The 7487-nt window shown below is 45.8% G+C and overlaps 1 protein-coding gene across 1 annotated transcript in view; it reads left to right on the top strand.

The window, feature by feature from the left end:
• Nucleotides 1–1448: 1448 nt before the first annotated feature.
• Nucleotides 1449–7487, top strand: part of SLC41A2 (solute carrier family 41 member 2) — a 122151-nt gene continuing 116112 nt past the window's right edge. The window contains exon 1 of the mRNA XM_023257388.2: nucleotides 1449–1541. The gene's annotated coding sequence lies outside the window, so the exon portion shown is untranslated. The remainder of the gene's footprint in view (nucleotides 1542–7487) is intronic.

Below are 7487 nucleotides of genomic sequence, written 5' to 3'. Positions count from 1 at the left end.
CTGCCTAAGTAGATTGCCCACCACAGCCAACGAGTGAAATTTAGGGCAGTTGAAACCATCAGCTCAGAATCAATCAGAAGAAAATGGTGGTAAAATTTTGAAAACTGGAAGAGGGTGGCTTCTCTGACACCAACTTTGCGCAGAAGTCCTGAAGGACTACTTGACCCAGGGGAGGAACACTTATCTGGTTGGAATTTGACTTCTGGCAAACTTTTAAGAGCAGCTATTTATCTCCTAGTGATATGTAATTGAGAACAGTAAGAACAAAAGCCACTTGGAAATACAAAGCACTGTGTTTTTCCGTATGCTTTGCAATCATCCTTTCATACCCCTAATGGCGTTCAGGGCATGAAGAACCCTGCATACACCATTATAAAAAGCATTGATGCACAGGATCAAGCCTGACACGGAGGCATACTTCACCCCGAATGTGAAGGTCAAAACTCAGTTTGATTGTAAAGGAGAAAAACAGAAATAATAATAATAAAAAAAACTGGATAAACGTATGCTCTGCTGTCCCTTAGCACCTGAAAAGCTGCTACTAAATCACGGGCGTGACTGACAGTTGGAAACTTTGCTCTGAGAAAATGAGTGCCACCAGCTGTGTCATTTTTAAAATGACAGTCTTTCAGAATAAGTGCCTGAGGACCGACACCTATGTTTTGTTCACTGGAATGTCCCCCGAGCGTAGGCCAATACCTGAGTCCTATACAAAAGGTGCTCAATAGTTGTTAGATAAGAGTTCTCGGTTTACACTGCAAACTTTGGTCACTTTCACCTAGGTTGTGGCGAACTTGAAAAGGCTTGGGATCCCGGCCACCTCCCCCGTGCCCGTGCCCTTTGCTTCTCCACCTCTCTCCCACGGGGAGGGTGCTGGGAGCCGCCCTAAATCCATTCCCCTTACGGGGCCACCCCCTTCTCTCTCTGGCCTCGGCTCCGGCTCGGCCCCTGCTGCGCTGCTCCGCGGAAAGGCCAGCGGAGAGTTGCAAACGCTTTGGTTTTCGTTCCAGTCTACGAGAAGGAAACACGAACCCAGCCACCAGGAGGCCCCTGGTCTGAGAACAGAAATCATGAGTCATAGATTCGGGGGTTCGGACCTAGGAGCAGCTGGCGATGTGGATGGGCGTGGGTCTGCGGGGATGGCGGGGGCTCCCGAAAGGCCACAGCCCTTCCCTCCCGGGTAGGGCTCCCCGAAGATTCCGTCCCCCCACCCCATGCCCCCGACCCCGTGCTCTCCTCGCTCTCGCCCCGGGCCCGCGGCTTTCAGGGGGCGGCCAGGGGTCCGGGAGGGGGCGGCGCTCGCGCTCCAGGTCGCCGCCCCCGCGGCCACATCACCAGGCGCTCGCTTCCCCTGGGGCGGCGGCGCGGCTGCGCGTGCGCGGGGCGGCCGCGCGGGGGCGGGGAGCGAGCTGGCCGCGGGCGCCGGCTCCCGGGCTGTCAGCGCCGGGCCGGCGAGGGCGCGAGGAGGCGCGCGAGCAGGAAGGAGCCGCGGCCCGGGGCAGCCGCCAGCCGCCGCCGCCGCCGCCGCCGCGGGGGACCAGGTGAATGCTCCTTCCGTCCCCCGCCCCGGGTGCCCCGGTCGCGTCTGAGGAGACGGGGTCCCCTCTCCTTACACCGGCCGCCGCGGCCGCGCTCCGGGGCAGGTGATAATGGAGGGGAAGTCTGGGCTTTGGCCGCGGCGCCGGGTTCGGGCGCATCCCAGGTACTGGAGGGAGGAGGGGCGGGACCGGGCTCGGGACCCAGCGGCCGGGGCGACGGGGAGCGGCGGCGCGCCCCTCCCGAGCCGCCGTGGCTCCCCACCCCCTCGGGCCCCCGCGCCTGCCCCACCTCGGGCGGGACCGCAGGCTGGCCCTGGGCGCCGGCTGCCGGCAGCCGCGGCTGGACGGGCGGGCGGCCCCGAGCCCCGCTGGGCCCGGCAGCGGATGGTGGCCGAGTGATGGGTGGAAGGTGAGCTGGGCTGGAGACGCCGCCAGGCGGGCTCGGGGCACACCCCGGCTCCGCTGCTTCAGGGCTCCGCAGTTGCTCTGTGTCCCCGCCCTCTTTGATTCTTTTCTTTATGTAAGTGAAATACACGCATCTCAGTTAACCCCCCCCCCCCAAACGTGCATCTACATGGAGAGATCATATGTTCGTATGTAATTATGTATTTACCATTTACATGCATATTACGTGTCGTCTGTCTGTAAATGAGCACTTGGGTTTTTTTTTTTTTTTAATTGAGATATACTGCACACACCGTAAAATTCGCCCTTTCGAAAGTGCGGCCTTCACATAGTCACAAAGTTTTGCAACTATCACCACTATCCTGAACATTAGCATCACGTCAAAATGAAACCCTTTGACCCATTAGCAACCATTTCTCATTTCTCCCTTAGCCCACCCTCTGGCAACCATTAATCTACGTCCTTTCCCTAAGGATTTGCCCGTTCTGGAAATTTCATATGAATGGAATCGTACAGTAGGTGACTTTTTGTGTCTGGCTTCTTTCGCATAGCAAGATGTTTTCAGGGTTCATCCGTTTTGTAGCGTGTATCCCTATTCTTTTTCATGGCTGGGTACTATTCCGTTGTATTGGTGTAGCATAGTTTCAGATATTGTCTATGCATTCATCACTTGATGGACATTAAGGATGTTTCCACTTTTGGTCATTGTGAATAATGCTGCTATGAATATTTGTGTGCAAGTTTTTATGTGGGCATATGCTGTCATTTTTCTTGGGTGTATATATGATTAGCTTGTTGAGGAACAGCCAAACTTTTCCATAGTAGCTGCAACCTTTTACATTCCTGCCAGTGTATGAGGGTTCCAAATTCTCCACCTGTTGGCCAACACTTGTTACTGTCTATTGGGTAGTTTTTATTATAGCTATGCTAGTGGGTGGGAAGTGGTATTGATTTGCATTTACCTGATGACCAATCATGTTGAGCATCTTTTCGTGTTCTTATTTGCTGTTTGTATGGCTTCTTTGGAGAAATGTCTCTTCGTATCCTTTGCCTATATTTTAATTGGGTTATTTGTCTTTTTTCTTACATGTTGGGTGTTTGTCTTTTTACTGTTGTATTGTTCATTTGTGGACGGAATTTTAGGTTTGGGGGGTAGTAAACTTTAAAAAGGCCAACCAACCTGATAGCAAGTGACATGGTGCTTCTACTTGGGCGAAACTAAGTGCCATTTATGCTTTTTTCAGAATACCCAACTTGTCAATTCTTGGGTGTCTTACTGCCTGTTTCCCTTTCTGGTATCTTGAGAAAAGCCACAAGAGAGACCACACACAGTTGGTGTTTTCATATATTCTTTGCTTGGTTTGAAAAAAGTCCCAGTTATCACTGTAATTACAAATAACTCGGATTGATGGCTAGCTAAACAAACTAATAAAAAATGGCAAACACCAAAGATTCAATTAAAATTTCATATACTTACCTGCTCAAGCAAAGTGGAAGGCCTTATTTTACTAAGTTCGTGTAGTTTTATTACAGTTGTATTCATCTGTGGGGGGGGCAAATTTTTCTGATGGCGCTGAAGTTAAGAGCCACTTAGAGCTGAATGAACGCAACTATGCTTATTTCGTGGTTAATTTCTGAGTACACACAAATTCAGCGTTAGCCTCAGCTCTTTTATAGCAAAAACCACTGGAAAAGACACGGCACCTGTCTCTCAGGAGTTCAGGCTCACTTTTCCTATTATCCTAATGTGACTGTTCAAAAGTATACTTCCAAATTTCAGAAATGTTATAGAAAATAAAATTAAAGATTTCCAAGTGGAATTAATGGATAAGCAGCTGAATAAAAGTGTGAAGAAAAGCCCAATCCTGCTTTTCAACTACTAAATTATATAACAATGGAAACATTTAACCCTTTTATGCCTCATTGACTTCCTTCATAGAATGCATAATTTCACTGTATAAGCTCAGTGTATGTTTTTCTTTTAGCTAATGGAATGATTATCAAACATGTTGAAAATATCACCCATCCAAACTAATAGTTTGTTACTGACTCACCCAAAGGATATGTAAATGTCCCGAGGCTACAAATGTTTTCCAAGATGGCCTTCTCTGCACTCTGGAGTTTTTAGTGTCACTTATTAAGGACTGAGAGTCGAGGACAATGAAAAGTAGGAACAATTTGGGGACATGATCCCTGGGAAATGGTGGTCAGAGCAGACCCTGCCTCCTTTATGGTGGACTTCTAGGCACCTCTCATCTTTTCTCTGAGATTATTGTAGTTAGATTTCTGTAACTTAAAAATACTGTATGTGTTTTAATATATATAAGGCATATATATCTCCAGTAGGGTTCAAAGGCTAGGACTGTCAATCAGTTATTCTATCTTAATGTGAATGGATTTATTCAGATTGCTTTCCCCTTGATCAGCTACACTGAGGAAATGGGAATTTTGACTTGCAGAAGGATAAGAGAGGTAAGTAGTATGAGATCATGGAACATTTTGCGGGTTTGGCAAAACTTGCTGTATTTCTAGAAGTGTGGGTGTTGAAAATGGAGATCTTTGGACAGCATAAAAGGTCTGGAAGAAGAGTCAAGAAAAGCAAGAATGAGAATTTGGAAGGGAAGGTTGTAGGATATGAAGATAGATTCAATATATCGAGATATTTTTGCCCAAGAGAAATTCTAAATAGCACAAGTGGAAGAACCTTTTTCTCCTTCATTCCATTCCTCTTCCCCACCTTGCTTCTCCATGCTACTCTCCTCCTAGAACCCTGAAGTCAGATTGCGATGACTGTTGTGCATGTGTAAGCTTTTCAGTGTGCTAATTACACCCCTTCTGTCTCCAGATTCTGGTTTCTTGAGATCAGAGTAAAGAAACCAGATGAAGATGAAAATACTGTTAAAATAGTTTGTTATTTCTGGTAAAGCTGGATTGGAAAACTTAGTTTAGATCCCTGCTTTCTCTATTCCTTCTTAATTTGCCTACCTAGAGGCAACTGTAGCACCTAAGGTACAGATCTCACCTGCAGGGAGAGAAAGTCCTGAATCAGGAAGTTTACCTTCTAGGAGTTGGAATGGGAAAGGAAACTTCCTTTGAAGGCGTCCAAGTTCCAGACAGCCAGTGAGAGCTTGGGGGCGGGGCCTGTCTGGAATATTGACCTTTATTCTTATCTTAGCCCTTAGGTAAATCACTTTCTCAGAGGAATTGCTGCTGGGGTAAGAGAAAAGTGTCCCTTCCATGGCCCCCCTTCAATCCCGATTTCTCCTACTCAGAGGAGTGAAGGTTCTGCTGTCATTAGAAAAATAAGAAGCCATCCTCTTGCGTTTCGTAGACTAGCCTAGGAAATTAATCATTTATAAAATTGGAGCTGAGGTCATGTTTTCCTTGGAAGAGTTTTTTTAAGTGGGTGATCATTTCATTTTATGGTTAAATGTATAGATTATTAAGTCTTTTTCCTAACTTGTTTTACTCCTCCAATATTTATTTACTGAGTGTCTAATAGGCACTGGGCTGGGCCCTTGGGATTCAGCAGTGAACAAGAATGGGTCCTTGCTCTCATGGAGTTTACAGCCTAGAGAGACAGCTAGTGCAGAAACAATTACAATAAAGCGTAATAAATGTTAGAAAGCTTAGAGTACTTTGGGACCAGAAGAGGGGCACCCAATCTGAGAGAGTCAGGGGAAGTGATGGCTGAGCCCCAAGGTCACAAAGTGGAATAGGAAGTAGCCAGGTGAAAGGGAAGAGTGAGGATGAGCAAGAGTTTCAGGAAACAGGAACATACGGAAAGGCCAAGAAGGGAGAGAGAGGGTGGTATACTAAAGCAGTATTTTTCAAACTGCAGGCTCCTGGGCAGCTACCAGTAGATTGTAAATTCAATTTAGTGGATTGTGATCTGCATCTTTGATTTATTTATTTATTTAAAAAAAAAATTTTTTTTTCCAACGTTTTTTATTTTATTTTTGGGACAGAGAGAGACAGAGCATGAACGGGGGAGGGGCAGAGAGAGAGGGAGACACAGAATCGCAAACAGGCTCCAGGCTCCGAGCCATCAGCCCAGAGCCTGACACGGGGCTCGAACTCACGGACCGCGAGATTGTGACCTGGCTGAAGTCGGACGCTTAACTGACTGCGCCACCCAGGCGCCCCTGATTTATTTATTTATTAAAAAAAATTTTTTTTTATGTTTTTATTTTATTTTTGAGAGAGAGAGAGAGAGGGGGGGGGGCAGAGAGAGAGAGACATACACGGAATCCAAAGCAGGCTCCAGGCTCTGAGCTGTCAGTGCAGAGCCTGATGTGGGGCTTGAACTCACGGACCATGAGATCATGACCTGAGCTGAAGTTGGATACTTAACCGACTGAGCCACCCAGGTGCCCCTGTGATCTGCATCTTTTAAAAAAGAAAATGTGTCACACATAGTTACTGGATTGTAATATGTAAAGTTTGAAAATGTCTGCAATAGAGGAAATAGACAAAAAGCCTGTGTGACCACAGGCAAAGGTGGATGGGAATGATTATACAGGATTTAGTTAACCTTGTTAAAGAATTTGGATTTATTTTAGAGGAAATGAGAAGCCACTGAAAAGGGTCTGATTAGATTAATTATTTTCCAGAGATACTTCTGAGTGCCTGGTCTTTCTCTACTCAAATACAAACCGCAAATTCCTTGGCCCAGTGTTACAGGTATTCCAAATTTGGTTCTAATCTATTTTTTCTAAAGAATCTTTCTTCTATTTTTTGTACTGGAACCTCCCATTTCATAAAGACTTATTGTCTGCCTAAGTGCCTTTGCACTGACGGAAAGATCTGTCTCATGTTGAACCTCTGGCATTTAGCTTAGTGCTTGGTACCCAGTAGGGATTAAGAAAATCTTTGTTGATAGAGTCTAAATGTCCTGTGTATTAGAACTGTTACATGGTAGTAGAAATGACCTTGATGTTTCTAATAATACTTGCTTTTGGAAAAAGAAAAAGGTTTTATTAGAAATTCTTTTTTGGGGGGTGCCTGGGGTGGCTCCGTTGGTTGGGCGTCTGACTCTTGATTTCAGCTCAGGTCATGATCCCAGGGTTGTGGGATCAAGCCCCATGCTTATGATTCTCTCTCCCTCTGTCCCTCTCCCTATCTCTTTCTCTCCCCATCCCCCCCCCCCCATCAATTCTTGTTTTCTCATTTGGAATCATGTTAGTGATAGAATCATATTGATTTATTTAAAAGATAATATTTAACAAAAAGTACTCTAATGTTATTCTAAAGCAGTAGCAGAGAGAAGAAAAAGAAGAGACTTTCTGATCTGGGAGTTTTTCTTCCCAAGGACTACAGAGCAATGACAGATTGTTCATACGAGGAGGCAATCTAGCAGTCATTTATATTTTGTTTGGATGGGCATTTTCGGAGCACTCACCAGAAGACAGTTTTATAAAGATGGTTAGGAACAAAGAGAATAAATTAGATTAAAATGTATCAATCATATGAGCTTAGTGGAGAGGCAACAGAGAATAAATTTTGGTTTTAGAAGAAGTAAAAATAGAACATCCATATACCCAA

Source organism: Felis catus, chromosome B4 (assembly GCF_018350175.1).
Source record: "Felis catus isolate Fca126 chromosome B4, F.catus_Fca126_mat1.0, whole genome shotgun sequence".
Classification (NCBI taxonomy): domain Eukaryota; kingdom Metazoa; phylum Chordata; class Mammalia; order Carnivora; family Felidae; genus Felis; species Felis catus.
Note: the sequence above shows the minus strand (reverse complement) of the source record. Positions and strands in the feature narration are given on the sequence as shown.